We start from the raw sequence: 24,202 nt of genomic DNA on the forward strand, positions 1-24,202 counted from the left end.
CTTAAATAACGTCTTTGTATACTGGTGGATTACTGTTCTCCCACCGGTTGGGGTATACTGCTTCTTCGTTTTGATGTACTGTGCATGCGTACGGAACTTGCATTCCCATGCATACCCAGTACATCAATGCTTTGAAACGGAAGCAACGGAGAAAAGAAAGTCTCCGTTGCTCCTTTTTTTTTAAAAAAAAAATTTTGTAAGCACTTTATACTAATGGAAAAAAGTCTGGGCGACCGGATCGTTTTCCGTTTCCATTGGTATATTGTGGGATTTACAATGGGCACTCTGGTTGGGCTGGACCAATCAGCGTGCACGTTTCTGAATAGTAATAGATAGTGAGTTAATTTATAATACTAAATAATGACATACATTTGAGTTTTAGACGTCATAGCCTTCTGAAAATACATAATAATGCAAAACCTGTTATTTTAGCAACCAAGTTTATAGGAGAAATATTTAAAATATGTTCCTATTTTTGGCCCTTTGTCCCCCCATTATTTCTGTCTTTGTCCAGATTCTTGTGCTGAGAGGTTAAGAGGTATGACAGGAGTGGTGAAAGGAAAGTTTACCAATAGGTATGGCTGCCGTTAGTGGTATAGAAAATAGGCAAAAGGGGAGTGGAATTTACTGGAGAAAATTTGCAAATAACTATAGTGAGAAAAATAACAGAGTAGGATGAGGCTAAGCAGAAGTTCACACTGGAGGTTAGAAACTACCTTCCTTACTAGGGACTAAGAACAGAATACCAGCAAAGAGAAAAGGGACAAGGGAGTGCTGAGTGAGAGACCAGCTTGGTTAAGTCACTTAAACTTGCATGGAAGCACTGAATTCAAAACCCTTGAACACAGTCAACATTTTAAAGAACAAAGCAATTTAAACTTCTGAAATATTTCAATTAACATTTAAGATGAATCATTAATATCAGAGAAACTCAGCTATGCAGAAAGTCTTATTAGAAAAAGAAAAAGAAAAGAAAAAAAAATCCTCACTTTCTCATCCATGTGAATGGGAACATGTCCACCTCATCCCACACTTATTCTTTACTTTTATTTATCACTGAAAAATTCTGTTTTAACTCAGGATTCATGTTGCTGTTAATTTTAAGGACAACAACGGGTTAGCTTATGTTATGGAAAGCCAAGGTATGTTGTCTGTCAACAATATGCGGCAGCATTTTGCTAAGCAGTTAATATTCTTTAATATAAAATGATTAACTGTATAAAGATGCAGATTTTGTGTGAAGATAAGAAGAAAATTACAGAAACTAGAAAAAAATTGTGGATGCAATTTTCCAGTCATCCTGCTTATTAGAATGAGGCAGAATAGTGTATGGTATCATGACTCTCAAGATGACTGAAGAATTTTGAGAGAAGCAGATTTAATATTAAAGTGACTAAAGCGCACAGAGTGATTGAAATAACTCTACCATAGTTGAAAAAAAGAAAAAAATGAGTCACACGGAACAAAAGCATAAGAACTGTGTCACAGTTAAGTTTTGTATGAGGTGTACTATAAGCAAGATAAAAATATGTCTTGTAGTCAATCAACTGTACAAAAGTTGTGAAAAAATGTTAATTTAGTCTCCCTTCCGTTCCTTCTCTAATGATTGGGCTTACCCTGGCTGCTCTATTGAGGATTTCATGACAGTTTTGCATGCCAGGAGTGGTGTCATCATTTTTACAAGCATCAGGATTTTCCCTTAAGCCCTGTCCCCTCATGTATTCGCAGTAATGTCCAACAGCTTGATGTCCAATGGACCTTTGCAATGTACCCACAGCTCAGCTTGACATGGTCAACTGGATCTGCACTTCCTTGTAAGACAAACCTCTGTTTGATCCCTTTTCTCCACTGGAGATTCTACTTCAAAGATGTGCCTAAGAGCATATAACTCTCTTCCCTCCCCATAAAATCAGGCAAGCCAGTTTAAGCCTCCTCTTTCCTCTCCTGCTTTATGCCAGTTCTAACAGGCACTACAGATGCTAGTAAAACTCACATCACTTTGGTAGCAGTCATGGCTTTATCTGTCTATGCCAATGGAGTTGGCTACAAGGAAACAAAAATCATATTACTAAGGTGTGCAAAGTTAAACACTCAAAGCAGCAAACAGAATGCATACAGTTGAATAAAGTCATGAAATGAGTTGTATTCGGGCACAGTAAGTGTTTTTAGACAGTTCAGTGTTTTGTGAAAATGACAGGCTGTATATAATGGTAACTTGATAATCTGGTTAGAGAAAAGTTAATCAAGCTGTTGTATTTGGATTAGACAACATTGTACAGAGTTATATAATTGCTGATCATATGTTCAAAGCATTGAATCTGAAAGAGTGTATAAAGAAACAATACATCAAGATGTAAAACAAACTGGTCAGACAACGCTTAATTTTGAATGCAAGAATAAAAATGCAAAATAAAAATCCATACACTAGGAATGTAAGCTCCTGCTACACTGGGTCATGTGACTTACCAGAAGCTTGGAATGGTGAAAAAAAATCACAATATGAATACGCAGAATAATATCATTCATGTGTTTATATTTGCTGGTTTGGGCTGCTAGCTAGGAGTCTATCAGATCCAGATGACTGTTGGAGTGTTGCATGCTTCAGAAAAAGTTCCAGGAGCTTTGAAGAACAGAATCAATGTTGGTGAAAACCGTGTACTAGGGAATTACAGCCAATGACAAGTCTGGATAGTTCTTGAGGACACAACTCTTTGACAGCTCCCTTTAGAAATGCTTCTTGTGATAGCTCACTGGAACATTTTTGGACACTTCTCTGAATACCAAAGCATTTCTTTGTAGACCTCTTGATCATAGTCATCTGCAGCACATTCACTTTTAAATAAACGTTTCTTGTTTATTTTAAGCAGTTTTCTGTCCACAATGAACAAAAACCTTGGCATTCACATTATTTCAGAATAACCTTCTGGTTGCTCTTTACTGAAATCCTGATGAATTTTCCATCTTTCACCTTTTTTTAGAGTTAATGTATAATACATTTCAGTTACACTAAACTTTATTTCTGTGCTAATTTGGTCATCTCTGTTGCAACTGAATTTGATTCTCAGACTAAGTAAAGTTGTAGGACATCTATTCTTTCTGATCTTCTCAGCGGCATATTTACCCTATAGATATCTGCGGCTGAGCAGACAACGTATCTAACATGTTATAATACTCACCCATTTAATACTCTCTGATATCTACATAAGGTGCTTAAAAGGTTGCACTGTGCTATCACTCATCTTGAGCATTACACATTCATTTTGTTTTAAATCACTCATGCAGACTTGCTAAATGAATGTTACATGCCCTTAATCTGTACTTCAGCCAAAAGACTTTAATTTAATGACAAACTGTGTTCCAGCGTAGCTTAATATTAAACGATTCAAAATATCTAAATATACTACTTGACTCTCCACAACAAATTTTAGACAAGTTAAATGCACTTCAAAAATGCAGAAAGTACATAGGTTCATAGGTTGGTACTGGGCTATCTGCCAGAAGGCATATATTAGCCAGCCACGTGCGGTATTCACCACCCCTTTAGTAGTTCCCTAGACCCTTGTACTAGCAGCTAGTACCCTTGGCCCCTATCTAGTAGTGCTGTTGGTGTGATCCCCGGTGTGAACTTTCTGTGTGTTTACCCATCCACTCATCAAGGTTCCTCTTGAACAGTGATAGTGAGGGGCTCTGTCTTATGTAGATCGGGACCCTGTTCCATAGTAAGGGAAGTCTCTGAGAAGGGAATCTATCCCTCCAGCATGTTCTATTCATTGTTGTGTTGAGATTTATATCCCTAGAGCATGTAGCTCGAGTAGATTTGGTTTTGCTAAGATGGAGCATGTTCAACAATTCTGGGTTGGACATGGCTCTGTATGTTAGACAGAGATCGCCTCTGAGAAACCGGTATGCAACAGAGAACAGTCTTAGCTTTTTCAATCGTGCTGCATAGGGCAACTGTTTGGGGCCAGTAATCCTCTTGGTTGTGGTCTCTCCAGCTGCTGGAGATGTCTAGCCAGGTACATTCCAATTGGTGCATTGTACTCAATAATGGGTCTGATGAGGGAAGAGTAGAGGGGCACCATTACATCCTTACATCTTGATGCGAACCCTTTCGTGATCAGATGGGTCACATAGAAGGATGTTGTAACCACTTTGGCAACATGGTTATCAAAGGAAAGCTGACTATCTACTTGGGTCCCTAGATCCCTTATTTCTTCTTCAGATTTCAGGGGATTACCTCCTATGTTGTAGTTTGCGGGTACTCTGTTTTTTCCAAAGGGGATTACTACGCATTTTTTTGCATTTAGCTTGAGACCATGGCTTTGACACCATGCATCAGTCTCATTTAGGCCCTTCTGGAGGATCTCCATGTCGGCCAGAGACTCTATTATAGCACCCAGTTTGCAGTTGTCCACAAACTTAGTCAGCCACAGCCCTTCCGTGCTTGCCTGTACGTCTGAGAAGTATACGCCAAACAGGAGGGACCCCAGGATAGAGCCCTGAGGCACACCACTCGTTACTGGTCTGGATTCGGACATAGATCCCGCTACTCTTACTTTATGGGATCTGTCTGAGAGCCAGTTTGCGATCCATCTTGTGACATAAGGGTTTATGCCCAGGCTGGTGAGCTTATCAATAATACCTGAATGGGGAATGGTGTCAAATGTTTTAGCAAGGTCAAGGTAAGCCGTGTGTACCTCCTTTCCCTTATCTATAGCCTGAGTAACTGTCTCAAAGAAATCCACCAGGTTCAGGAGGCATGATCTGCCCTTGACGAAGCTGAACTGTGTGGGGTCCAGCGACTGGAGGTTCCCAATCTTTCCATTTATGAGTTCCATAATGATTCGCTCCATAGCCTTACAGATCAGACAGGTCAGGCTTATTGGACGGTAGTTACCAGGGTCAGTTGTGGCCCCATCCTTGTGTAGCGGGACCACCATTGCCGTGCGCCATTCTATGGGCACATATCCTGTGGAGAGGCTGAGACTGAACAGGGTATTAAGATGCGGGGTTAATTCCTTTTGGAACTCGCGTATGACACAGCCTGGGACACCATCTGGTACAGTTTTTTACCTACCATAAATGTAGATGTTCGAGTGTCTTCATTGCTGCAGTCATTACACTTGGGTTATCCTGCCATCAGGCGGTCCCCGCAGTCGGCCAGAGTTCCAAATTCTTGGTCCAGCGTCGGTTGCTGTCGCTTCTTCCCTGACGTCAGTGCGCCAGGGGTATAGAAGATGCAGCCGACGCCATTTTCTTCAGTTTTTTTTGCCCCAGACGTCAGGTGCCCCCAAATAGGTAGGCAATACACATTGCTAACAAAAGATACATAAAAATAGAAAACCAATTCCTTCAGTTACAAGCAAATACACCAAATAGGTTGTATAGGTAGTAAGGTATAGATTAGTCCCAGGTAAGAAACAGGGGATGGAGGGTGGGTAACCTGGACTGCAGCAGTGAAGACACTCTAACATCTACATTTATGGTAGGTACAAAACTGTACTATGTTCGTGTTTTCACTGCTGCAGTCATTACACTTGGGTAGAATCCCAAAGCTGAGGTTGGGTGGCTGGTGCTAAAAAGCATTCAGAGTGGCTATAAGGCCCTGGAGCACTGCAGTGGCGAAGCCAGCTCTGGATTTTGAGTAAAGAGGCAGGTGGTAGTGTTTGGTAAAGGTATGCACTGAACTCCAAGTTGCTGCTTCCAAAATATCCTTGGTAGGTACTCCACTGAGGTAGGCAGTTGAAGTGGCTTGTAGCTCTGGTGGAATGAGACCTGATGTTGCTAGGCACAGTTTTTCCATGTTGTGTGTAGCAGAAACGTATATAGTGTCCTATCCATTTGGAAATGGTATGTTTTGAAAAAGCTTTCCCCTGTGATCCTGCAGCATATGCTACAAACAATTGCTCAGTTTTTCTGAAGGCTTTTGTTTTGTCCAAATAGTAGCGTAGCTGTCTATGTATCCAAAGTATGCAGAAGTCTCTCCCCTTTATTCTGGGGATTTGGGTAAAATGTTGGCAAATGTATAGTTTGGTTTAGGGCCACACTTGATACCACCTTTGGCATAAAAGTAGGGTTTGTTCTTAAAGACACCCTGTCTTGATGAAAAATGATGAAAGGTTCCACTGCCATTAGTGCCTGCAACTCTGAAACTCTTTGTGCTGAAGTTATTGCCAAGAGCAGAGCAGTTTTCCATGAGACATATTTTAATTCTGCTGAATTTGCTGGTTCAAAAGGAGGTAAAGTTCATTTCTCCAAGACAAAGTTGAGGTCCCAAGTTGGAGTTGGAGCTCTACGGGGTGGTCTTATGTTTTTAGCCCCTCTGAGGTACTGTTTTAGCAAAGGATGCGAGAAAATTGGTGGATCTGTGTTGTAATGAGCAGAGATGGCAGAGGCGTGGATGTCCAGCATCTCAGTCAAATATTGTAGTATCTGAGGAATGTTGGGGACAAGAGGGTCAAGGCCTTGAGCCTGGCTCCAGGCACAGAATCTCTTCCCCTTTTCTGAGTAGGATTTCCTGGTGCTAGGCCTCCTGGCCTCCAAAATTACATCCATCACAGCTTTAGTGAGACGCGTAGTCTGCTTTATTAAGTAATCTGCCATGCAGCCAGGTTTAATGTTTTGAGCTGGCTGTGAAATATCTGATTGTTTTGCTGAGTCAGAAGGTGCGGAACTTGAAGTAAAATCCATGGTGGGCCCTGAGCTAAGTTCTTTAAGATTGGGTACCAGTGCTGGCGTGGCCAGTCTGGGGCAATCAGGATAATTTTTGGCTTTTCTTGTCTGGCTTTTAGGAGTACCTTTGAAAGTAGAGGCAGAGGTGGGAAAGCATATACTTGTAGGTTTTTCCAGCTGAATGAGAGAGCATCCACTTTCCAGGCTTGTGTGTGCTAAGTCCTTGTGCAGAATTTCTGTAGTTGGCAATTCAGTGGGAAGGCAAACAGATCTATGTCCAGACTCCACCATTTTTGTGCTATCATGCTGAATATTTATGGATTTAATTTCCACTCGTGTGGGTCCATGATGTTTCCGCTTAAGTCGTCTGCCAGAGTATTTTTCTCTCCTAGCAAGAATTGAGCTTGCAGATGAACTTGAAAGGTTAGAGCTGCATTCCACAAGGTCATGGTTTGCCTGCAGAGGGGGTATGAATGAGTGCCCCCTTGCTTGTTTATGTACCACATAACTGTGGTGTTGTCTGTCTTTGGTAGTAGTTGTCCTGGATGTAAAAGGTCCTTGAAACTGGTAGGGCATTTTGTACAGCTAGCATCTCTTTTTGATTGATGTGAAGATGCCTTTGTTCTGCAGTCCACTTGCCCTGAATACATTTTCCTGCCATGTGTGCTCCCCAGGCATAATCTGAAGCATCTGTTGTCAGTGTCTGACTGGCTGAGGGCTAAGTGAAAGGTTGTCCCTTGTTTAGGTGGCATGCCTGTGCCCACCATTGAAACTACTGTTGTAGGCAGGGAATAAGTGGTATTACTGTTTCCAGACTGTGACAGTGTTGAGACCAAACATTCTTTGGGTACCATTGTAATTTCCTCATATGCAGTCTGGCATATGGAATTAGTAGTGTGCAAGATGCCATGAATCCCAAGGCCTGCAGAATTTTTCTTGCAGGGAGTTGGGTTTTTGTTGCCATCAATTGAAAATATTGAGTCAGTTGTCCTTGCTTGTCTGGCGTGAGATAAGCCATCTGGACCGTTGTATTTAAGCTGGCACCCAGGAATATTATCTCTTGTGAGGGCACTAGTTTTCACTTCTTTTCATTTACTGTGTACCCTAGGCAAATCAGCAAGCTTTTTACAAATGCCAGATGTTTTAGAAGAATGTCCTTGCTTTCTGCTTGAATAAGGCAGTTGTCCAAGTATGGGTATATTTGAATCCCTTTTTGTCTGCAAAATGCAATTACTGGTGGCAGGCATTTTGTGATGACCCTGGGAGCAGTAGATAAGCCAAAGGGCAGTGCAGAGAATTGGTAATGCATTGAACCTGCTAAGAATCGGAGGTATCTTCGGCAATTTTGTCTGATAGGGACATGCAGGTATGCCTCCTTGAGGTCCAACGTTACGAGTCAAGCCTTCTTGCCCAGCATGGGAAGAAGCTGCTGTAGTGTCAACATTTTGAATTTTGGAACATCCAGGTAAGTATTTAGAGAAGAAAGATCCAGAATGGGCCTTCAGGCTTTGTCCTTTCTGGGGACCAGAAAGAGTCTTGAGTAAAATCCTTGTCCTTGCTCCGGTGTTGGTACCTTTTGTTTAGCTCTCATTTCCATGAGGGCTGTAATTTGTTTTTGAGCCTCTGCCCATTGATTTGGTGGCAGGTTTGGCATTCCTTTTAGCCTTGGTAAAGTGTGAAAGCGGAACCTGTAACCTTGAGAAACAATATTCAGAACCCATTTGTCTTGGGTGATCATATGCCAATTGTGAGAAAAAAAGTGCTATTTTCCCCCCAAGGGGGCTGCCAAGAGGGAAGTGCTTAGCAGCTGAAGGGGGAAGTCATTGGGACTGTTTCCTATAAGGTTGTTGTCTGTTTTCCCCTCCTTTTTGGGTTGATGCACCCCATTGCCGAGGTCTGTAAGAGCCTTGGGGCTGACCTCTGCCTCTTGGATGTCTGTATCTGCCCCTTTGTGGTCTGTCTGTAACTGGAAAGGGCCAATTTTTTTGTAGGCCAATTTCTGCTAAATCGAGGAGGCTGAACCTGTAAGAAATCCTTCACCGTTTGCATAGATTTTGCCTTATCCTCCATTTTCTTTAATACCTCTTCTGCCTTAACTCCAAATAAAACATCCTGCTGCAAAGGTGCATCCAATAATTTTGCTTTAACATGATCAGGTAAACTTTGCTCTTTTAACCAAGCATGCCTTCGAATCACAGACCCTGTCACTGCTGCTCTACAAGAGGCCTCTAATGAATCAAAACCACATTACAAAGTATGTTTTCCCACTTGTTCTGCTGCATGCAATAAATCCTGCATTTCCATAAAGTCAGAATGTTCTGAATTTGGAAGCATCTTTTGTTTTAATTGAGACATCAATAATTGCTGATATTTAAGCACGTGGAACTGGCAATTTAAGGCCCTCATTGCTAAAGTTGCAGATGTATATACTTTCTTCCCCCATCTGTCTAATGCTCTAGAATCTCTGTCAGAAGGAACTGGATTTTTACCTGTAGAGGCCTTTACCCCTTTAGGACCCTGGGAAATAGTTTCAGGGTCAGCAACAGGGCTTTTATAAAGAAATTTGTGAGAGTCAGGGACTCTGTAGTATCTGTCTGGTTTGACTGGAGCAGGAGACAAAGAATCAGGATTTAAACTGGATTCAGAGTACACATCATCCACAATGTCTAACACTGGTGGAATAGCAAGGGGTCTGTGCTGAGGCAATAAAAGGAAATCTCTGAGCCTTTTCTTGGATTCTGAGTAATCCTGGCCTTCCCAATGGAAATGCTCTATCATGGTATGTAAAGTTTCCCCAAAAGAGTAGTCCTCTGGAGGAGAAGCTGAAGGAATTGATTCTTCAGCATCAGAATCCTCATAGGGGGGTAAAGAGTATCCCTGATCTGAAGAGGAATCCGAAGAAATGGAAACCTGGTCAGATGACTCATAGTTCTGTATCCTGTCTAGGCCTTTTATCAGGAGGGGGATGGGAACCCCTGATCAGAGTAATTAAATCTTCGGCCATCTTGAGCATCTGTTTCTTAGGCATGGAGTCCTGTCCTGGTGAATGCTGTACTTGCTTCTTAGTCTTTAAAGGGGTTTTAGACTTGGCAGAAGTTTTGATGGCAAGTTGTGTAGGTCTGAATACACCCTCTGAAGCCGAGGGCTGCTCAGCAGCTCTGGATCCCTCTGAAGGGTTAGTTTCAGTAGCCCCTAAAGCTTGAGTATCCAGAGGCCCAGCCATCTCCACATGGGAGTCAGAGGCAGCCTGTGGTTCTAAAGAAGTGGTAGTCAGGGGCTGAGAAAGCACCTCGTTAAAAACCGGAGAACCGGCGACTGGCCTAGAAGAGGATTTGTCGTCAGTTTTGGGCCTCGGATGCCTATCCTTGTCTTGTGCTTTTTGTGTATCCCGGTCATCGGTTGTTCCGACGGCATGGTATAATTGAATTTTCTGCCGAAATAATGTCGGGCAAAATCAAACCGATGTTTAATAGTGCGCTTGTTAAACCTAGCACAAAACCGACAACTAGTGACGTCGTGGTCTGGGCCTAGGCATGGGATACAGTAAGAATGAAAATCCTTATGAGGTATTTGCTTCCCACAAGAAATACAATTATTAACTTTTACTGACATCGGACTGAGGCAAGAAAAAGTTTCCCCAACGGGGTACTTAGCTTTATAGAAGACTTTGGTTCTGAAATTCAAATTGAAAATCTCAGGAGTCGGCCGACCGGCACTTGCGAACTGCTTTTACTTCGGGCACCGCACGGCAAGAAAGATTGAAGAAAATGGCGTCTGCTGCATCTTATATACCCCTGGTGCACTGACGTCAGGGAAGAAGCGACAGCAACCAACGCCGGACCAAGATTTTGGAACTCTGGCCGACTGCTGGACCGCCAGACAGCAGGATAACCCAAGTGTAATGACTGCAGCAGTGAAAACACAATGAACATCCTTTGTTTTATCTTTATCCCCCCAACACACACACACAATATACCTACCAATGGCTTCTCTCCTTGTGTCTTCTTTGCATTGCAGTGTGTATGTCCATTAAGCAGTACAAGCTTTGCATGCAATGCTTCTAAGTGAATCCTGAACCAAGTTTAAAGATTTATTATTTTTTATCCACAAAATGTGTATCTGCTGCAAATGTGCTCAAAAAAGTTCAACATACCTCTCAACTTCTTAGAGCAAGAAATCTGGACAAAGACCCAAAAATGGGTGCAATTTTTAAATATTCCTCTTTCAAACTTAGAAAGTAGATAGATTAACAGGTTTTGTATTAGCATGAACTCTCCTTACGGTGTCTGAAACTCAAATAGCTGTCATTGTTTTCTAACTTAAATCTTTCATGATTTGCGAGTGATTTGCTAGAAAACCACAATTTTATGAAAACTGGACCAAAAATGTAAGGTAAAAATCTAGACATTCTGCGGAATCTGTACAGTTGAGAAGTATGAGTTCAGACCACAGTCAAAGTAGCTGATGCTGAAATAATTAAATAATGTTGTATGAACATTATTAATGTGTTGACTGACAGAGTATTTTTATTTTCAAAAACATCATTTTCAAACTAAATGGCAAATTCCTGCTACTTGAAAAACATGGCAACAAACATTCAACATTCTGGAATAAAAATAACTAGCATACAGCCTGCAAAAATAGAGAAAATGTTATAATCGAAAAAAATTGATTGAGGTTTAAGATGAAAATGCGGTTTTCAAGAAAAATGACTGGCAAAAATATGGAATATTTATATTATGTACTTAATCAACACTGTCATAAGCCTGCTTCCAGGAGTGCACAGGAAAAAGACAGGCCCTTGTGAAGCATCTCAGTTAAGTATTGTAAAATCTGAGGTAAACTGGGCGCTGCTGTGCTCATCCCTTCAGACTAGTTCCAGGCACAGAATCTTTTCCATTTTTCAGCATAAGATTTTCTAGTACTAGGCCTCCTTGCCTCTAAAATGATATCCATCACAGGTGTACTGAGGGATGGTAAAGGCCAGATTATGTAATTAGCCAGGCTGCACGGTTCAGTGTTAGAAGCCGAGGGTGCAGAATCTGGTTCTCCTGCTGAGACAACAGAGAAGGAGTCTGAGGCAGGTGTCATGAGGATAACCATGACACACTGCGCAGGAGGGGGGTACTAGTGTTGGCATGGCCAGTCTGGAGCAATCAAAATCATCCTTGGTTTGTCCTGTTTGATTTTTAGTAGTACTTTGGCGAGCAGAGGCAGAGGGGGGAAGGCATAGACTGATAGTTTTTCCAGCTGAAGGACAGAGCATCCACTTTCCATGGTTGCTTGTGGGGAATCCTTGTGCAAACTTTTTCCAATTGGTAGTTCTGGAGAAAGGCAAACAGGTCTATATATGGGCTCCCCCATTTGCTTGTCAACATGTTGAAAATCCTTGGTTCCAGTTTCCACTTGTGTGGGTCCATGAGGTTTCTACTTAGTCTGTCTGCCAGTGTATTTAATTTTCCTAGCAGGAATTGAGCTTGTAGGTGCACTTGGTAGCTCAAGGCTGTTTTCCACAATGCCATGGCTAGTCTGCAGAGGGGGAAATAATGGGTACCCCCCCCTTGCTTGTTTATGTACCACATAACAGTGGTGTTGTCCGTCTTTACCATAAGTTGTCCGTGAAGGCTGTCAGAGCATTCTGTACAGCTAACATTTCTTTTTGATTGATATGCAGGTGCATTTGACTTGGATTCCATTCGCCCTGAATGCACTTCCCTGCCAGGTGAGCCCCCCATGCATAGTCTGATGCGTCTGTTGTTAGGGTTTGGGTGGCAGGGGGTGGTGTGAAAGGTAGTCCCTTGTTTTGGTGGCAGGCCTCTGCCCACCAAAGGAATTCTAGGCATAGGCAAGGTATGATAGGAATCACTGCTTCTAGATCCTGAGAATGTTGACACCATAGGCTTTTTAGATACCACTGTAGTTTCCTCATATGCAGTCTTGCAAATAGAATACGAAGAATGCAGGAGGCCATGAACCCCAAGGCTTGCAGTATTTGTCTTGCAGATAGCAGGGTTTTTGTGGCCACTTGTTTGAAGTAGGTTGTCAAATGAATTTGTTTCTCTGGCGTGAGGTAAGCCATCTGGGAAGTTGTATTCAAGCTTGCTCCCACGAATATAATTTGCTGACAGGGTACCAGGTGTGATTTCTTTTTGTTTATGGTGTACCCCAGACAACTTAGAACCCTTTGTACAAAGGCCAGATGATTCAAAAGTATGTCCTGGCTTTCTTCCTGAATTAGACAATCGTCCAGGTATGGGTATATTTGAATATTTCTTTGCCTGCAAAATGCAATAACTGCTAGGCACTTTGTGAATACCCTGGGCACAGTAGATAATCCAAAGGGCAGTGCAGAGAACTGATAGTGATTGTAGGCTGCTTTGAAGCATAGGTATCTTCTGCAAGATTCCTTGATTGGGATGTGCAAGTATGCTTCTTTTAAATCTAGTGTTGTCAACCAGGCATCTTTGCCTAGCATAGGAAGTAATTGGTGGAGAGTCAGCATCTTGAATTTTGGAATTTCCAAAAAGGTGTTTAGAGTAGACAGGTCCAGGATAGGACGCCATGAATTGTCTTTTCTGGGTACCAGGAAAAGTCTCGAATAGAAACCTTGCCCCTTTTCCTCTTCTGGTACCAATTGAATAGCCCCCATGCTTAAGAGAGAAAGTACTTGTTTTTGGGCCTCTGCCCACTGATTTGGGGGTAGGTCCGGCCACCCGCTTGGTGTTGGCAATGTGTGGAAGTGAAATCTGTATCCCTGGGACACTATATTTAAAACCCATTTGTCCTGGGTAATGAGTTCCCAGTTCTTTGCATGAAGTGCAATCTTTCCCCCTAAAGGGGCAGTCAGTTGATAAGTGCTTGGAAATTTTAAACGGAAGTCATTGAGACAGTATACCATAGGGGGAGTCTTATTACTCCCAGATTTCAAAGTGGAGGCCCCCCACTGCTTAGTCCTGTGTGTCCACTGGGACTGAAGCCTAGGGCTTTTGCTGTCTCTGGATTTGGCTTGAGAAGACCTGGAAGGGGCTGGAAAAGACCAATTCTTACAGGGCCAATGGCTACTAAATCTAGGAGGCTGAACTTGTAAGAAATCTTTAACAGTTTGCATAGATTTAGCTTTATCTTCCATCTTTTTAAGAACTTCCTCAGCCTTGTTGCCAAACAGGTGATCCTGATTTAAGGGAGCATCTAACAATTTAGCTTTAACATGATCAGGCAAAGATTGCTCCTTTAGCCAAGCATGCCTTCTGAGCACAGACCCAGTAACAGCAGCCCTGCAAGAGGCCTCTAATGAATCAAAACCACATTGCAAAGTAGGTTTTCCAACTTGTTCAGCAGAATGCATTAAATCCTGTAATTCTTTACTTTCCACACAGTCAGGAATCAACATCATTTTCTGTTTAAGCAATCCAATAACATGTTGCTGACACTTTAACATATGAAGCTGGCAGTTTAAAGCCCTAATGGTCAAGGTTGCAGAAGTGTAAACCTTCTTACCCTATCTATCCGGTGCCCTGGAGTCTCTATCAGAAGGGGTAGGATTTTTAGCAGTAGAAGCCTTAATGCCCTTGGGCCCCTGTGAAATAGTCTCTAGATCCGCAATAGGATTTTTAAAATGGAACGTGTGTGACTCAGGGACCCTATAGTATCTGTCAGGTTTTCTGAGAGCAGGAGGCAAGGAATCAGGGGCCAAACTGGATTCCGAAAAAGCATCATCAACAATGTCTAGTACAGGAGGAATAGCGTAAGAAAGGCCTATGCTGAGGTAGGAGTAAGAAATCCCCAAGCCTCTTTTTTGAGAAAAATCCTGGCTTTCCCAGTGGAAATTCTCCCTTAGAGTATGCAAGGTTTCCCCAAAAGAAAAATCCTCTGGAGGGAAAGAAGAGGGAATGGAGTCCTCTGCATCAGAATCCTCATAAGTAGATAAGGGCAAATCCAGATCATCAGAAGAATCAGAAAAAACAGAATCCTGGTCAAAAGATTCATAAAAAACTTCAGTCCTAGGCCTCTTAGAAAGGAAGGTTGGCTACCCCTGATTAGAGTTATTAAATCTTCAGCCATTCTTATTTGTTTTTTAGGCATAGAGGCCTGAGCATGTGGCCTGGGCGTCGGTTTTTTAGGCATGGTTCGAGATTTAGGCCTAAGTGAAGAAGGAGGCGTCTGTTTAATACGCAAGTCCATGGGCCTGAATACACCCTCAGAAGCTGGTGCCTGCACAGCGGCTCAGGACCCATCCAAGGTAGAGACATCTGCGGGTTCCATAGTTAAAGCATCTCACGGCATACCGGACTCCGAATGGGTCTCAGTAGAGGGCTGCGAATCAGAAGTAGCGGGTATCAGGGGCTGCAAAAGCGCCTCACTGAGTACCGGCGAACTGGCTTAGGAGAAGCGTCGTCGGCAGTTTTGGACCTCGGCGGCCTGGCGGGTTAGAAACAATCACTAAATGCAGATAAATATACTTACTTAAAAACTTGATATGACAATGAATGATTAAATAAAAAAAAATTTTTCAGAATCCCGGTAGTCGGATGGCTAACCGACAACATTTCTGAATAATTAAACCGTGAACCGCAATATTTAGAGGCAAAAATATACCTACGACGGATAGTGTGCTGATTAAATAAAGCACAAAACCGACAGCAAGGTAGGTCGTGGTCAGGGCCTACACAAGGAATGCAGTACAAATGAAAATCTTTATGAGGTATTTTCTTTCCACAAGTAATGCAATTATTAACTTTTACTGACATCAGTAAGGAGCAAGAAAAAGTTTCCCCAATGGGGTACTTAGCTTTAGTTGAAGACTTCGGTTCCGAAACTCGAAAACGAAAATTTCAGGAGTCGGCCGACCAGCACTTGTGAACTGCTTCTGCTTCGGGCACCGCACGGCAAGAAAGAATGATGTAATGGCATTGGCTGCATGTTTTATACCCCTAACGACCTGACGTCATGGAAGAAGGGACAGCAACCGACGCAGGACCCAAGACTTTGTTAATCAGGCTGACTGAGAGCTACCTGCAAGCAGATAACCCAAATGTAATGACTGCAATAGTGAAACACGAAGAACATCAGGATTTGTGTTAACATGCATTTTCTGAAGGATAAGAAGTCTGAAACTTATATACATGTCACTATTTAGTGGCTTTAATCCTTCATGAATTGCCAGAAAACCACAAATTTTATGAATAGCTGACCAAAACTATGAGGCTAAGTCTGGACTGTTGAGAGGTATGTTAAACATATACACACTAAAACCACTATTATCATTATTAGAGATTAGTAGGGTTACTTGCACCCATTAACCTGGACCTGTAAGAGATCACAATAGGGACAATCATTACCGGTGGAAATTATGTACTGCTACACATGATACGTTAATACTCAATAAAATGAAACTTGGTGAGGCCAGCACAGTGTCTGAAATTCACCATAAAACATGAAATTATCTTACTGAATGCCCTTTAAAGGGTACCTTTGATGTGCACAGAAAACGCCCATAGCATTGCTTCTAATAATGGAACAGATTCCCGGGGTTTCAAACTACACCTTTCAGATTCGTGGCTACAACTACCTGGAGAATATGAGAACCATATCTCTTAACCAACAAAATGCACCAACACACCAGTACAGCTGGAATACAAAAAAAAAAAAAAAGTACGATCAAATATTCTGTACTGATCCCTACCTTGGCAAAAGACGCTGTCTAGCCCCATCAGTCTTACGGGCTTACTGTGGCTAAATCATCAGATCAGTGTGTAACTCTGCATCGGTGATCAAACCTGTCTGTGATTGCAAGCATGATCAAAATGTGCTGGAGAAGTTAACCTTTGCTTTGCTTCCCTTCATCTAACTACAATACATCCAGTCCTAGCCGAAATCTAATCTGACAAGAAACAGTCACTGAATCAGCGTTTTAAGAACTCATTTATGCTTTTATGGAATAGCTTAAACTACAAAGGTAATACGATTTGAAACAGCATGTAATATCAGACCAAATATGACTTAAATTGTATTTGCATATGCACACACGTGCAGAACCACTAGTTTAAAAAATTCCTTGCTTAAGTGTGGAATGTGTTTACTTCTGCAGCGGTGTGCGATGCACGAATGCTTCTTAAAGGAGAATACACTTCCACAGTAGTGTTCAGAAGTTTTTTTTTTTTTTAAATATATTATTAAAATGAATGTTTAAACCTACTGGCAAGAGTGGGCCTCCCCCAGCCATGGGGCCCTATGTTGCCTTCTGCTGGATCTGACTCTGATTTAGGCCACATACCACAAAGCAGCATAGCTCATATCATGGGAGCGAGTATCAGGTTAGAAACAATCACTAAATGCAGATAAATACACTTACTTAAAAACTTGATATGACAATGAATGATTAAATAAAAAAACAAAGATAGTCAACATTTCATACATTAAACTTCAGAAGTGACAAAGAAGACTGTGAACACAAATATTTTCATAAATATTCTACTGCTTAGCATAAAAAATAAAAAACAAATCAGGCAAAAATCACAAGTTAGATAAATTCAAGAATGAAGATATACTTCCATAAAGGACTGCTAAGTAATTTGAAATATTTCTGATAGATGCATAGCCAGGATTTTCAGAATTGCACACCACCTTCAAGAATGTAGCCCTATTCCCCTACTCCAGAAAAAAGCATATGGCCTACCTTGCATTCTGGGGAGAAAAGGTCTTTTAACAAAATTCAACTATTAACCATTACACATATGGCAAATTACACATTAAATAAATTATAAGCACAGCTCATTGCAGAAAATAAACTATTTTTAAAGTGCTCTCTGTGGAACACTGTCAATCCCTAGGTATGCTCATTGTTTTCAGTAAATTCTTCAGATTATGCATCCATTGGAAATGAGAGGTATTTTTTCATACACCAAAACATTACAAAATGAGGGACACTTCCCAACCTTCTTTGAAACTCTATCGTGGAAAGATGTGTGTGTGTGTGTGTGTGTGTGTGTGTGTGTGTGTGTGTGTGTGTGTGTGTGTGTGTGTGTGTGTGTGTGTGTGTGTGTGTGTGTTGGGGGGATTCGATGAAAGATGCAATTCTCCTTTGCACAACTACAGACCATTTCTGATAACGAAATTCGTTAAAGAATATGGTCAGCGTTACCTCTAAACCAAAAGGATTGTAAGAAAGTCACAGTAACCAATACTCAGCTCAGCAAGAGTGACAGTCACACATAACACCAGCTCTGTGATGCATAGGGATGGAGCCCTGACATACCTCTCAACCTGTTAGTTCAAGAAATCTACACAAAGCCTGACATAATGGGGGGACGACGGCTCAAAAATAGGGATAGATTTTAAATACTGCTCCTATAAACTTAGAAGGTTGCTGGAATAACTGGGTTTGTGTCCACATGCATTTTATGAAGGATTTGAAGTCTGAAACACAAATCCATCCATCCATCCAAACTCAAACCTTTTTCCCATTTTTGCGCATTGGGTTGGGGTGTCACTTCAACAGTGACAATCCTCTACAACCAAGGTTTACACCACTGGGTGGCTAGCCCTGCCACTGTAGTTCATCCATACCACACACACATGCACATACACTCGCACCTAGGAGTAATTTTAGTGTGTCCAATTCACATGCTATATGTCTTTGAATGTGGAAGGAAACACAAGGAGCACTCAGAGGAAATCCAGTCTGAAACTCAAATGTATGTCATTATTTAGTGATTTCAGTCTGCAGATCATGATCCCTGTGCTTTGTCTAAAAACCACAAATTTTATGAGGAACAGACCAAAAATATGAGGCAAAAATCTGCACAGTCGAGAGGTATGAGCCCTGACTAGAACCAAGGTAATGACTTTGAGTAGCAGTCCTGAGTCTTAAAAGGTTAGTGAGGGTGGATAGAGATTTTTTATACTATCTAGCCCTTGGTGGAGACAAAGGGTGCTGTGGTTAGTGCTGCCAACTTTGGTGCAGACCAACGTGTAGAGCACTACACTGGAGGATGCACCAATGGTGTAGACCAATGTGTAGAGCACTACACTGGAGGATGCACCAATGGTGTAGACCAATGTGTAGAGCACTACACTGGAGGATGCACCAATGGTGTAGACCAATGTGTAGAGCACTACACTGGAGGATGCACCAATGGTGTAGACCAATGTGTAGAGCACTACACTGGAGGATGCACCAATGGTGTAGACCAATGTGTAGAGCACTACACTGGAGGATGCACCAATGGTGTAGACCAATGTGTAGAGCACTACACTGGAGGATGCACCAATGGTGTAGACCAATGTGTAGAGCACTACACTGGAGGATGCACCAATGGTGTAGACCAATGTGTAGAGCACTACACTGGAGGATGCACCAACAGGCATCTGCTGGATCTGTGGTTGAGGTCATTGCATGATGTATGATAATTGTAGGGCATAAAAATCCTCTATGGAAGCAGAATCAAGTCGTCTCTTACCACGAATATTGGATTAGGTTTATGGGAAAAGTGGGGCACAAGGACTAAGAGATGGAGGATGAGTACTGCCAGCATTTGATGTCAGGTGTCTTGAGAGAGGATACAAAATGACATGCATGCATTGCTAAAGCTGGAATGTTCTATAATTCAACAAAAGAAAAAAAGGAAAAAATGTTTCAAGGATGATTTAATAAAACACCTATTAAAAATACAGATGAACCCATTAGAAGAGCACCCTGCCATTAATGTAACAAACAAATCTGGTAGTAGCATTTTCCCACAGAGAAGACGGAACTGCTCCACTCTCTGGTGGTAGAACAAGCCCCTCCTTCAACATTTATTAGCATACTTACTGACTGCATTAGTGTTCCTCACTCTGCACTGACCAGGACGTCAAGCACACTGAAGGATAAGCTGGTATGCACTTCTTGTTAACATGCAGTAAAAGATGACATTAACAGAATGAAAAAATACACAGGTAAGACTGTTTTATGCTTCTTTTCAGAGTCTAATTTTACTCATCTTTCCAGAAAAACTGTGCAAAATACCTGAACTAGTTCAAACATTCTGCATCTTTCTGCATGGTAACAGAGGTTTCCTGAGTATTTGTGAGATCTGTCTTATTGCAGATACCACACCAGCTTCATTAGTCAGCCAGCTGCTTTTTATTTTACTTTTTTAAAAAACAAAGTGTTTTTTACAAAATGTATAATATTCAAAACGTGCATGCATATAATTTAACCATAACAGTGCTAAACGAAATGCTGTTTCAAGTTTCAATTCTCAAAGCAGAAACAAACTTCAAAAGACAGATAAGCACAGACTACCAGTCTCAGCTTCTTATCAGATGAAGCTATTAATCCTTGGGAACCAGCAGTCCAAAGTGTTGCTGGTTAGTCGCCTTATGTCGATAGCACCACTGTTCATGCCCATCCAAGTAAGGCTCGCTCGTTCACTGCTCTCCTTATTGTCTTTGCCATCAGTGGCTGCATAATGTCATTAACTATAAATATTTAACAAATGCCTAACTTTCCAAGAAAACTATTTTTTAACTAGTCATTAATTCAACAGTGATTTTCAAATGAAGTTTGCAAGTCATGACACGAAGAAGCTGTGAGCTGATATACAAATATAAACCATTTCCCAGGCTCCTGCTGACATGCATTTTGCTGCTACTGCCTAGAATATCATTAGTGTCATAATGAGTGTAAAACAGCAACATGTCCCCTTAACAGAGGAAATAAAATTACACTTTACTGAACATGACCTTCAGTCCAGTCCTAATAGAAGAAATTCAGATTTCTGTGTAGAAAAATGTTCTTTGTGCTAAATCACAACTCGAAACCTTTCCTCTCCAAAATATGTGATGTGATATGACGTACAAGTGGGCAAAATGTGTGAAGTGATAAAAACTTGAAAATGGAAGTGCAAAACACAGCAAAAAGTGAAGTAGAGCTTCCAATATTTGTAAATTACACAGCATCATAAACTACTACAAACTGCAGTTTCTAAATTGTGCTGGACATCATGGAGAACTGCCATTTCCTGGCATAACAGATGATTTTGGAGTGTCACACTGAGTGGTGTAACTCATAATGTGGGACAATTTAGAGTTGCATGACAGTGCAACTAAGAGCAATTTCACATTCAGTCTACCTTTGTTTACATTACTTACACACAAAACCAGCTGTGCATTCTAATTCTGCTGATGTGTTTTTTGGCAAGTCTTTTAAGTCAGTTGATAGCATACATGAAGAGTCACTTAATTACCCCTCTAAGATAACCCAACACAATGCCTTCGGCACACAGTTTGTTTTTCTTACTACCCATAACTAATGCTGCACAAAGAGCTTATAGTAAATGGCGGAATGAACAGCTTGTCAGAAGGGAATAAATGTTAGTTATGCACACAGCAATGTACTAAAAGAACACTTCTAAGGCTAGTGCTGTTCTGAGGTTAGTGTTCGTAAGTTAACAATGATCAGGAATTAAAACGTCTGTCTCACAACACATGACAGGATGCCAATGCCATTAATGAGAGAGAGAAGTTCAGAACTGATGGACAGAATAAAGAGAAACCAGGTGTACTGGAAGAATAGACTGGAATGGGGCAGGAAATATGCAATGCAACAGGTAGCTCAGCTGCAGAGATGTGGGGAAACTAAAAGATGGGGTATATTAAAAATCAACACAAAAGGAATACAATAAATCCGACAATACTACTATCAACTGACAATAAAGACAGTCAAAAGAATATAGATGTGTATTGGAGAATCATTCCCAGAAGGGGGGGGGGGGGGTTGCTGGTAATCCTGCCGAACAATTTACCTGAAATAACACAGTTCACTCCAAAGACCCCAAGAAGTAGTAAGATGGTCTAAGAGTGGCTTACACAACAACCAAAACAAAAAGAGCCTATATAAAATTAATGAAATGCTCTGTTGCATATACCATGGAGAAAAAGAAATGGAAGATTCAGCAAACATTTACTAGAAGCATAAAAATATCCTTTTCTTTAGGAAAGAATGTGCCTATTTTCAACTGAGCATGAAAAAACACTAAAAAGGGAAGGAACAAGTGGTAATGTGAAAATGTACTGTTTCCACAGGTAGCGAGGGCAGTGAGTGGAAGAACTTAGGAGTGCATCAGACAGAATTAAGGGCACCCTGTAGAATGGGAAGTTAGAATCTGCACCTTCCACTCAGTGCTTTGATTCTCATTCAGAAAAGATTCCGGCCGATTTCTGGCAAATCGTACAGGAGCTCGCAAGGTAGTCAGGAAATGCATGCTGGGAGACTACCAAAGCACAGTCTCACACAAGTCACAGACAGGCAGATTGTGGGGGTAAAACTGCGCATTCTACCTCTGTCTACAGTCAGTCAACATCCAAGTAACCTCTAAGGGTAAAGGTCTTGAGTATATCGCACAGTGCACATTAATCTGCCAGCCTGCAGGAATATCCTAGTTAGTGGTCCAGTCAGCTGCAAAGTCCAGATCTCTACCTGGACCATTGACGAGGTAAGCTCTAACCAGGGAGACTGAAGAAGTGAAAGGACACTAATAGCTACAAACACACAGTAATAGTAAAGGCTGTAACTTTTACAGAGAAAAGATGATGGTCAGACGGCCGACTCTAAGTTTACAGCTTCATAACTTTGTGTTCTAATCAGACAGCCCAATGGCTGTTTCTCTGACATTTACTAAACAAGCATGTTTACTAATAAATATCACTATACAAAATTTAGCAAAAAATGTAATTTTTACAGTGTTATGATAAAAAAGTAATTATTATCCTCAACTTTTAATGTACATTTCGAAATCTGTGCTCAGAATTATTTCCATTTTTTCTTTGGAAATCTAGGGCTTTTGCAAACAATACGATACTATACTATATGAAATCAAATGTAACCTACATCTGTATTCTGAATCTGTTTACATATGGGTTACCTCAGCCAGTGTGCTTCCACACAATTGTAAATATAAATATGGTCAAATACTCTTCTCCAACCATGTCACTGCAAACATGGTCACCAGCTAGCCCCTTAGTAACAAAACTGATGCCCCCTAAAATCTGAAGGGCGATTCCAAATATTAATCACATATACTGATAGAAAGTACAGTTGTATACATTTACCATAAATGTAGATGTTTGAGTATATTCATTGTTGCAGTCATTACGTTTGAATTATCTGCTTACAGGTAGCCCTCAGTCAGCCTGATTAACAAAGTTTTGGGTCCTGCGTCGGTTGCTGTCCCTTCTTCCATGACGTCAGGTCGTAAGGGGTATAAAACATGCAGCCGACGCCATTACATCAGTTTTTCTTGCCCCAGATGTCAGGTGCCCCCCTAATGGGGAGCAATTAAATATAAAAGTACAGTGATATACCTCCAACAAAAAAGCAAATACACCAAAAAGGCTTTTAAGCATAGTAAAGGAAAGTAGAGGTATAGCCAAAAGAAGTTAGGGAGCTGGAGGGAGGGTAACCAGGACTGCAACAGTGAATACACTCGAACATCTACATTTATGGTAAGTGTACACAAATGTAGTATGTTCTTCATGTTTCAATGTTGCAGTCATTACATTTGGGTAGATTCCCAAAGCTATGGTTGGGAGGAGGAATTTAGATAGCATTAGGACCAGCTATAAGGCCCTGCACGACTGCAGTGGCAAAGCCAGCTCTGGATTTAGAGAAATTTGGCAAATGATAATGCTTGGTTAAAGTATGTACAGAACTCCAGGTAACAGCTCCTAGGATGTCCCTGGTAGGGTCGCCTCTGAGAAAGGCTGTAGAGGTGGATGCAGCCATGGTGGAGTGAGGTTTGATCCCCTGGGGGATAGGTTTTCCATGGTACTTATAGCAGATATGAATGCAATGGCCTATCCGTTTACAAATGGTTTGCTTTGAAATAGCCTTCCCCTCTGCCTCTGCAGCAAATGCTACCAGCAGTTGTTCAGATTTCCTTTGAGGTTTAGTCCGTAGAATCTGAGTTGTCTGTGCGTGGGTTCCTATTACAAGACTGAAAATCCCTTTAGGCGAATAAAAAGACGTTGAACCATATTGAGCGAAGTACGTAAACCCCGAATGGTCAAAACCGCAAATTTCAAAATGTCGATTTGTTTTGGTTGGCCCATCTGCGGTACAGCTTCGTAAGGTAAGTGTGCGATAGATAGGACTTTAGTGTTAGGATTTGCGTCAAGGTTAAGTGTATAGATAGGTACTGTATGTAAGAGTTAGTGTAGTGTTAGGTGTAGGGTTTTTTGTATGTATGTATATTATTTATTTTGTTAAGGTGCATGTCTGTAGGGGATGTGTGTGGCAGTTACAGACCTTAGGGTTAGGGAGGGGTTAAGGAGAGTTCATAGATAGTTGTGTTTGTGGGGTTTAGTGTAGTGTTGGAGGTAGGGTTTTGATGCTTTAGGTTAGGTTAGAAGTAGGGTTTGGTTAGTGTATGCATGTGGTTTATTTATTTTGTTTGGGTAGGTAGTATGTAGCGGGTGGTGGGATTGGCAGACTATGACAGTTCGATATTTTTTTTTTGCGGTTTAGTGCGTTTGGGATTTTCGCGGTTCA

At 41.4% G+C, this 24,202-nt stretch overlaps 2 protein-coding genes across 8 annotated transcripts in view; one reads left to right on the forward strand and one right to left on the reverse strand.

The window, feature by feature from the left end:
• CASK (calcium/calmodulin dependent serine protein kinase) overlaps positions 1-24,202 on the reverse strand; it is a 4,132,188-nt gene that overhangs the window by 2,228,637 nt on the left and 1,879,349 nt on the right. The window lies entirely within an intron of this gene.
• The window catches only part of GPR82 (G protein-coupled receptor 82), a 58,727-nt gene continuing 54,014 nt past the window's right edge, over positions 19,490-24,202 (forward strand). Inside the window, exon 1 of the mRNA XM_044072337.1 lies at positions 19,490-19,608. The gene's annotated coding sequence lies outside the window, so the exon portion shown is untranslated. The remainder of the gene's footprint in view (positions 19,609-24,202) is intronic.

This window comes from Protopterus annectens, chromosome 5.part0 (genome assembly GCF_019279795.1).
Source record: "Protopterus annectens isolate FY-2018-M chromosome 5.part0, PAN1.0, whole genome shotgun sequence".
Lineage (NCBI taxonomy): Eukaryota > Metazoa > Chordata > Ceratodontiformes > Protopteridae > Protopterus > Protopterus annectens.